Source organism: Equus caballus, chromosome 7 (genome assembly GCF_041296265.1).
Source record: "Equus caballus isolate H_3958 breed thoroughbred chromosome 7, TB-T2T, whole genome shotgun sequence".
In the NCBI taxonomy this organism is placed as follows: Eukaryota; Metazoa; Chordata; class Mammalia; order Perissodactyla; family Equidae; genus Equus; species Equus caballus.
The window spans coordinates 52,946,287-52,956,502 of record NC_091690.1 but is presented as its reverse complement, the minus strand read 5'-3'; the positions used below and the strand labels follow the sequence as shown (position 1 = coordinate 52,956,502).

At 39.7% G+C, this 10,216-nt stretch overlaps 1 pseudogene; it reads left to right on the top strand.

The window, feature by feature from the left end:
* Positions 9,331–9,924, top strand: OR7AH1P (olfactory receptor family 7 subfamily AH member 1, pseudogene; annotated as a pseudogene).

The window sequence follows — 10,216 nt, the reverse complement described above, 5'->3', positions numbered from 1 at the left end:
GCCGCAGGCCGTAAGGGGCGGGCCTCCAAGGCTCGGGCTGCCAATCACGTCCGTCCATTTCCGGCAGAGCAGTTGTAGTTCTACCCGCGTGGGTGCCGATGGGCCCTGGGGTCGCTCCGCGCGGGGCTGGGGGCGGAAACAGGCCCCGCGGACGCAGCTGAGGATGGAAGGCGGCATGAGGGCGGGGCTCCTGTCGGAGGGCGGAGCCGATACCCGGGGGCAGGGGTTGGGGCGAGATGAAACCCAGCGCGGGGTTTAGATGTCCGAAGGCAGAGGCTGGGCATGGGGACTCAGGACGCCGGGTGCTTATGAAAAGCTTCTCTGCCCGCCTGCCCTCACCTTTCTAGAGCCCTTACCATGATTCTCCCATAGTGATATGCCTGCCGATCCGTGACAGTCTGTCTCCTCCATTCGGTCAATCCCGTATTTAACCTTTACTTCCCCTTCTTTCTTTTTATTTACGTGGGACGCTATGCTAAACTCTAATCATTGATTCCTTTGCGTTTTCAATGTAATGACATTTTTCTGTAACTTTATTTCTTCAAATATGTATTTCTGTTTTTTTAGTTTTCCAATCTTACCATATGGTCCAGGGCCTCCCATACTAAGATGTGAAATAGCACTGATAGGAGGCATTCCTCATTCAGGAATGGTTCTCAAGTTTCTCTGGTGATTACGTTTGCTGTGGTTGTCAGTAGGTGGCCCTTGTGGAGTTAGTAGAGGTCTTTTAAAATCCTGATTTACTAGCACATTTTACCAAGAATTGTTCGTGTGGTTTATTAATTGTGTTTCATGCACCTATTGAATTGATAACTATTTTCCTACGTGAATGTTTCATCTGTTGCTTTAAAAATAATTTTTATGTAGCCAAGAGTCTTTTTTAAAAAATAATTTCTGGATTTCCTGCCTTGCCTTAAAAATTCTCTTCAAACTCTAGATTACATTCAGATTTCCTAATTTTCTTCTGAAATTTATTTCTAATGACATTTTAGTCTGTAATCCTCAAAGAATGTATTTTGGCATGCGGTGTAGGGTAGTGGATCCAATTTGTTTTTCCTCCAGAAAAAATGACTAGTTGTAGTATCATTTATTGATAAACTGTCCTTGACCTACTGATTTGAAATTCCACCTTTATTAAACAGTAAATTGCCATATATACCTGTATCAATTTCTAGACTCTTCCATGCCAGTAATATTTACTTATGCCCATATCATACTCTTTAGATTGCAATAGTTTTATATTGTTTTAACATTTAGAAGTAAGCATATCATGGTAGCTAAATCTTGTTGCATCTTATGCTCTAGGTGCTTCAGAGACATTAAATTTTTTATGCTACTAAGAACGTAGCCACTATCATGATTTTCTGTTCTGTTTATTTTCTGCAATAGTTACATTGAGATATAAGTTGCATACTATGGAGTTTACCTATTTAAAACTATGCCATTTAATATTTCCTAGTAGGTTCACAGAATGGTGCAACCATCACAATTTTAGAACATTTGCATCTCTCCAAAAGTACCCTTTGGCTGTCATACCCTCATTTTCCTACTACCTTAACATCTAAGCTGCCAAGAATCTGCTTTCTGTCTCTAGAGATTTGCATTTTCGTTTTCTAGACATTTCACGTAAATGAAATCATACAATACTTTCTTTCTTTCTTTCTTTTTTTAAGCGATGATGACCTTCCAGGTCTCCCATTACAGAGTTCTTTTTTTGTTTTGTGTTGTTTGTGGTGCTTTTTTTTTTTTTAAGGAAGATTGACCCAGAGCTAACATCTGTTGCCAATCTTCCTCTTTTTTTTTCCTCCCCAAGTACCCAGTACATAGTTGTATATCCTAGTTGTAAGTCATTCTAATTCTTCTATGTGGGATCCTGCCATAGCATGGCTTGATGAGCAATGTGTAAGTCTGCACTCAGGGTTCCAACTGGTGAACCCTGGGCTGCCAAAGCAGAGTGTGTGAACTTAACCACTTGGCCATGGGGCCAGCCTCCAATGCTTTCTTTCTGATTGGCGTGTAGTGATATTTCATCATTGTTTTATTTAGGTCCTCTGTAATTGGTTCCAGCAAAGCTTTCTAGGTTTCAGTATATGGGTCTTTCACCTCCTTGGTTAACTGTCTCCTTAGGTATTTTATTCTTTTTGATGTAATTGTAAATGGAGTTTTTAAACTTTCCTTTTAAGATTGTTCATTGTTGTCTATAGAAACACATTGATTTTTCTGTATTGATATTGTACACTGTATATTTGTATATTAGCTGGAGTATTGTGTGTGTGTGTGTGTGTGTGTGTGTGTATTAACCACGCACCTTGCGTTTCTTTGTCTGCACAGTATTACATTGTCCTAGTGTTCCCTCATTTATCTAAGTAGGTCCCTAGTGACTCACAGGTAGGTTCTTCCCAATACTTTACTATAACTACAATGCTGCAGTGAATAACCTTGGACATAGAACATTTTGCATGAATATGGATGTACCTGAATGGTGAATTCTTATCATTGGAATTGCTGAGTCAACTCTAAAATCAGAAACAGCAAATATGAGGACAATGAGATATTATAACAGTGACAAAGCATGTTAATACAACTGCAAATAGTTTAGCATTATTTCATTAACATTAACAATTTTATTACTATTTCATGAGCCAAAGCATTATTTTACCGCCCTTGTCCCATCTTATGATGCATTTCTTGAACACAGGCCCTCAACACAAAGGCTGTGTGCAAATGGTTTTTAGGGGAGAGGTTTGATCCCAAGGAGTAGGAGTACAGAACAATGGGAGTCAGAGAAGGAAGGAAAGACATTGAAATGAATCATTTTCATTTTGATCCCTCTATGGGTGACTCGTGTTCGATGCCACCAAACCCTTCTGAGGTGCATTATGAAATGTGTCTCAGAACTTTCCACAAGGTAGATGAAAAGACATCAGCTCGTGTCTTCTATTGGCCAAGGGTGATGCTAGAGGGAGTAATGTCTCCACATTTCTGAGTTGCATGTTTATGAGTAGATGCCCTCAGGTGTGCCATACTGTGGTATGAGAAAAGCTTCAGGGCAGGAAGCAGGAGGATTGTGGCATGGGCCTGAGGCAACATGCTGTCCAATTGCAGATGTGCAATGCTTTTCACAGCCTCCGTTGAAATAACTAAATAATACGTGGCTGGGGTACAAAGATGGAGCAAGAGGATTTTTGAATTGGTAGCTCTCTTAATTGGCTAGGATTGCCATAATAAATACCAAAGACTAGGTGACTTAAACTACAGACATTTATTTTCTCACCATCCTGGAGGCTGGAAGTCCAAGCTCTAGGTACCAGCAGGCTTGGTTTCCTCTGAGGCCTCTCTCCTTGGCCAGCAGGTGGCCCTCTTGCTGCCTCTTCACACGGTCATATCTCTGTGCACAAATGCCCCTGGTGTCTCTCTGCATGACTTTGTCTCCTCTTCTTATAAACATATCAGTCAGATTGGATTAGGGCCCACCCTAGTGACCCTATTTTAGCTGAATTACCTCTTTAAAGGCCTTTTTTCCACATGTAGTCACATTCTGAGGTACTGGGGATTATGGTTTCAACATATGAATTTTGGGGACTCACAACTCAGTCCATTACAGTGCCCAAGATGTGTGTAACATACCCGACTGTAACTATTCCCTTTTATTCATCACATGGGAAACATGCTATCTAAACCATAGTCCTCATTTCCTTTTCTATTCCATTATTTACAGTGCTATTAGATCTGGATTTTTGCTTTAAAGAGGCACATTGCCTAAATTGTACATGTCTATAAAATATATCAGAAAAATAAGACCTTTTGAAATTAATGGGTGGATTAATGGAAGAAACAAGGGGAAATCCACTCTACAAATTTCTGACAGTTACAAATGTTCAGTTTGTGTGGATGTTTTTACTATCAGACAAAAACTAGGAGAGAGAGCAAATTGGAAACATATCTGCACTCCCAAATTCATTTCTAATTGTGGTATTAACAGTGGTATAATGATTTGTGCCTTTAAATATTTATTACTTGATATCTTCTAGGAACTAGTATGAAGTTTGAAACAAAATAAAGGCCCAAGTTTCATAGAGCTCACATTCTATTAGGAGAAAGAAGCTAATATATAAATAAATAGTAAAAATAGAGACTGTGATAAGCACTAGTAGAAAAGTAAAGACTTATTAGGAAACCTATCTTAACATAATGTTATTGTTACTTAACCATCTAGGACAATTCCCTGCATGGATCTGTTGATGCTGTCAATGGTGTTGCTCTCTCTGACATAACACGTTTGCAAGGAAGAAAAAAAGGGAATGAAGGGAAATCATTGAGTTTGTTCTTGTAAAGGTTCAGTTTGATGTACCTATGAAATACCCTACTAATAATATCTACTTGTCAGCGGCATTTGTTGGTCTGGCGTTCTGTCTTAATGGCAGTAGTGGGAGCAACAATTGAGTTTACAGAGAAGGAGTTCAGAAAGATAAGATTATCCTTGGCTGAGTCTTACTCATGATCCTTCAGTTCTCAGTTCGGCTCTCACTTCCTGAGGAAAGTCCTCTCAACTCCTGACCTTCATGCATCGCAAATAAGTTCTCAAGGGACACTATGCAAGTCGTTTCAGGTCACAGTGCGAATGGCTGATGGGGTGGACTGTTGTGAGTCCTGTGATGTCTGCCCTCTTCTCCCTTCAGAATCAAAGCCTCATTCTTCCAGGTGCAGGGAATGCAGCCATCTGACAGCTCTCAGCCTTCAGCCCTCATTGAGAATTGCTCTCCGCTAAAGGAACCTGCTCCACTCAAGGTCTCTCCACTCAGATCTCTTGCCGTGGGAGCGTAAGTGACCAACAGTCATCTTTATCCACCACTGTGTTTGTATTGAGGTTGCACCTGGGCTGCTCTCAGCCACTGACTGAGCACAGAAGGGTACCAGTGCATGCCCATTACCATGGTAACACAATGACATTGATGACAAGGATCACTTACCTGCTGGGACAGTAATGACTCTTCTTGGCATGACGGACATGAAATGCCAGGCAGCAGAAATTCAGTGGGACTTTGTCATGTCTCAGGAAGTGTTACCCCTTAGGAGTCAGGACCTCTGACCTGTAGAGCCAGAGGTCTGGAGACCTGAAGCACAAACTCCCCAAGTGGCTTAGTGGGAGTGACGTTAGATGGGGCTACTTCTATGTCCAACCCTTGATTTCTGGACCCAGGTATTCTCTAAATTGGAGATACGGCACCTTATGATTGTCATTGATTTGGAGTGTATACTGCATACTCTGAATTATGTAGCGAGTACTTGCTGTATATTCAAATGCCTGCATGCAATATGATCATTCTCTGTGAAATGAAATGTCTTCCTATATCTTCATTAAGAAATTTTTTTTAACTCTCCTATGCATGATACTCCATTAGGCTATGTTTTACTTCTGTCCTCCTTTTCCCTGTCAAACTTTTTATATGATTTATATTTGCCACCTACATTTCCTCAGTACTCACTCTTCAACCCACTCTACCTGGATTATTTCTCCTCCTGCCCTTCTATTTAGAGCTAATAAATGGAGTCCTCACTATATCAACAAAGGCCTCTATGTCACCAATAAATGTCAAGGGATATTTTTCAGTCCTCACTTGGTTAGCCCTTTCAACAAAACCAAAACTGTTAGCCACTCTGCTTTTCTTCAGACAGGACCTCTTTCTCTCCAAAACATCGTGGACACCAAGTGATACATAAAATCTCCCAAGATTCTTCAAGGGAAGAACATTACAGAAAGTTGGTTCCTGGGTTTGATTCCTGTAGAAATTAAACTTTCTTTAGCAGACACCTTATAATATTTAAGTCAAATCAAAGAAAGAAGAGTATCTTCTTAAAGGAAATAAACTCTTTTCCCCCTTTGCTACTTACGCAGACACAGCATTGGCTGAAAATTTTCCATTCTCTTATCTTTGTACCCCAAGGGAGTTGATATGTTTGGAGAGAAAAGTCAATACAACAATTTGTTTAATAAGAAGCTCTGAGAATTCAACCCTCGAAGACTGGAAACGTTAAACATGTTTCTATTGCCCCTTACCTATAATTTCCTGATTTCAGCCAAATGCAAACCCAATTGGCCTTCCCAGAGACAGACCTCAGAGAATAGAAAGATTCAGTGATAACCAACACAGAGGGTTAGTGTGTCGCAGTGAGAGCTGGTGGAGTAAGAAGAAAAAGAGGAAAGAAAGTATGTACTGGGCTTTGCTCCTAGAGTAATGAGACTGGGACTGTCCCTTATTTACTGAGTCTATGATAGTGAAATTTCTGTACTTCGAAGGTACTTTACTTTCTACTGAACCCAGCCTTTTCCAGCTCTTGTTCTGTCTCCTTCTCTCTCTTTTTAGTATCTAGAGCCCCTCTACAGTGAGAGTTATTTTCCAGAGAGTCTCCATCTCTTCTTTAGTCTTTCTCATAATTGTTGTCTCCCCTTGGATTTCCTGTGTCCAGTCATTTATTCAATAACTACCCACTGGAGATCCATTATGTGCCAGGTATTGTCTATTTTATTCCTCACGTGATTGGATTTTTCTATTATATTTCCTAACTATTTTTGCAGCAGATTCGATTTACTGATAGCACTTGATAGTTCTGTATTGATTGTTATTTTTCTCTCACCTTAGTGTCCACCACACTATCTACAAATAATGTAATTATTTCTGACATTCAGAACTCAGGTCAATGTCCTTTTCTCAAACTCTTTAAATGTTCAGAAGACTATTGTGTGATTGAAGTTGAAGCAGACTTCCTTGGTCTGTTCATGAATTTAAAACAAATACTTTAGTGTTTTATTTATTTATTTATTTATTTATTTATTTAGAGGAAGATTAGCCCTGAGCTAACTACTGCCAGTCCTCCTCTTTTTTGCTGAGGAAGCCTGGCCCTGAGCTAACATCCGTGCCCATCTTCCTCTACTTTATATGTGGGACGCCCACCACAGCATGGCATGCCAAGTGGTGCCATGTCCGCACCCGGGATCCAAACCGGCAAACCCTGGGCCACCGAGAAGCGGAACGTGCGCACTTAACTGCTGCGCCACCGGGCCAGCCCCTTACTTTAGTGCTTTAATGTAGAATATCCTGTTGGTTGTAGTTATAAAACTACCGTTCTTTATTGGGTTTCGAAATTGTCCTTAGTGTCCTCATTTAGTGAGAAGCTCTGTCCTGGCTTCTAACCCAGTAATGGCTATTACATTTTCTCAAATGCATTTTCTATTGTGATTATGGTTATGATTTCTCTTTATGACCTATTTTTGTGATGAATTATGTTAACAAACATCGCAGTATTAAACCAGCTTCCCATTCCTAGAATAGATATTACTTATTCATGATGTAGTATTCTCTTAAAATAGATATGAATGCATTATATTTAACTTTCTGCTATTTTGTGTTTATATTCAGGCATATGTGAGCTTGAAGGTTTCTTTTTTATATCATACTTGGTGCTCTGGGTTTCAATATTTATTATACATCTAACATTTGTATGTGTTAAGCAACTGCTATGTGCCAGGCCCCATGTAAGTCACTGGAAAGAGTGGTGAGCAAAAAGAGTCATGTCCTCTAACCCACAAATAAAAATAAAATTACCAATGTGAGAGGCACATCAAGGAATAATACAGAATGCTGGGCTCGTGGGCCTCCCCCACTCTGACCTCTGGACCCCCAGACTCTGTTCTGCATCTCATTGACCTCTCAAATCCCTTCCATTCTCAAGCTCGCTGACCCACAGGGCAACTGTGAATTCTATTCTCTCAGCCCAAAATGCTTGCCCTTTCCTTATTTCCCCTGGTTAACAATTGCCTATCCTTTCTCTCACAACTCAAATATTCATATTTCAGAGAAACTTTTTCTACCCACCTTCCCAGAGTAAATTGGTCCTTAATGACTTTTTCTCTCTTTAATTAATTAGCATTCTCTAGACATTAATAACACCGAAGTCTTTTCTATCGTGGATAATGTAAACACTTATTATCAAATCTTAAATTTGCCTTTTAATTTTTAGGATGATTTGATTTTTAGAAGCTTTGAATATTTTTATCAAATCTATTCTATAATCTTTTTATGATTAATTGCACTGATAGCTAATACATCACATCCCCACTGCTGAGCATGTACACTTGAGTGCACACTCTCACACATGCTTTGTCTATTATTTTAATAATCTCGTAGTTTTGTTTCCTCCTGTTATCTATGTAGTCCACATGCTTTTCCCTCTTCTTGGACGAATCCACCTGGCAGGCGGTCTCTGAAAGAGGGAGCCACAGAGATCTTCACTAATTAGTGCTGCGTGGTGTTTCAAAGAGGTAGCAGACCCGAGGTGTTAATAATGATCAGAATTCCATCTTTGATGACTTCCCTAGTTTAAGGGAACTTTGACAAGTGATAGCCATGCAAGGCAGATTTATTGTGGTGTTAAGAATGGAAGCTGACATTTATCAAGTGCCCACAGTATGTGACAGGAACTACAAAAAAAATTACACGCATCATCTAATTTAATTCACTTATAGGTCTTACAGTGTAAGGACTATTTACTACTCCCATTGTAGAGGTTAGGTAAATACAGCTAAGAGACATTAAATAATTTTCTGAAGGTCACACAGATAGTAAGTCGGTGGATCAAAATTCTGTTCTAGGAAGTCTGACTGAAGACCCCATTTTCTAAATCACAGCTCTATACTGTACTTTGGGTGCATTATATATCAAAAATAATTGTCATAAATGGAAAAAATTAACAATGACAGTAACAGTTATCACTTATTGAGAGCCTGGTGTGCACAAAGGCATTTATAAATCTCACAAAGAAGGTAATAGCAGTAACCACACCTTTAGAATAAAAAATAAAGGCACATGAGAGTTAACTGTGACATCAACAGAAAGCATCAGGTCACAGAATTAAAATTATTTGAGTTGAAAACCCATGTCTTAACCACTATTATAGTTATTAGAAGGAAGGAAGTATGGGAGATTATAAAAGAATAAACTTTAGCTGTATTCAATTTTTTGGAAGAGTCATATCAAAGAAGAAATTGGTTTATGTCTGTAGATTCAAATAGAATTAGAACCAGTGAGTAGGAGATAAAAAGAGAGATTTCTGCCAAATTAAAGAAAGTCTGAATGATTGTACACATTTAAAATTGAAATGGGCTAACACTTGATTGAATGAATCACTGTCATTGAAAAAACTCAACAGAGGGTAGTTTGTCCACTTAAAGGTGGAATCAAGAGTTTCCGACTAGCTGAGGTGCCAGATGTATGTTCATTGAACGTTGCGTTTGCCCTTTTACCTGGCAGACATACCAGCTGCGTGGAACACATGGAAGTATCAGAATTCCTCCTCCTAGGTCTCTTGGAGGATCCTGAGCTGCTGCCTCTGCTCTTTGGGCTGTTCCTGTCCATGTAAATGGTCACCATGCTTGGGAATCTGCTCATCATCCTGGCCATTAGCTTGACTCAAACCTCCATACCCCCCATATACTTTTCCCTCTCCAATCCATCCTTTGTCAACATCTGCTTCATCTCCACCACCATCTCAAAGATGCTAGTCAACATCCAGACACAGAGCAACAACATATCCTGCACAAGATGTCTCATTCAAGTGTGTTTTTTTTGTGGTTTGTGCTGGAATGGATGGTTTCCTCCTGACTATGAAAGCCTGTGACTGGTTTGTTTGACCCTCTGCTACCCCCCGCTATACGTGGTCATCATGAGCCCACATCTCTGTGGCCTCCTGGTTCTGAGGTCTTGGTTGATCATTTTATCTGTTTCCCTGTTTCATATTTTACTAATGGTGTGACTGACCTTCTGTATAGGCACTGAAATTCCACATTTCTTCTATGAATTGGGTCAGGTTCTCAAATTAGCCTGCTCTGACACCCTATTCAATAACTTTTATTTGTGTTTGTGTTAGTTTCTCCTCAACAATCCTCTCAATAATTCTGTTTTTACTTTTCTTCCTTATATGCTATCCATAAGTTTCTATGTTTGCTCAGCTTTCTTATAGCCGTTCTTAAGATTTCTAACTTTAGATTTAAAGCACTTTTCATTTCAAGTGCTGTCTTGGTTTCCCCCAAAATTATCCTCTCCAATGTCAATGTTCTTCACCTTCATTTGGTTGTTTGCTTGTTTTCTTTAGAAGAAATGGAATGAAAATCCTAACAGTCATCACAACAAAGTGCTTACTGCATCAAGACTGTGCTTGT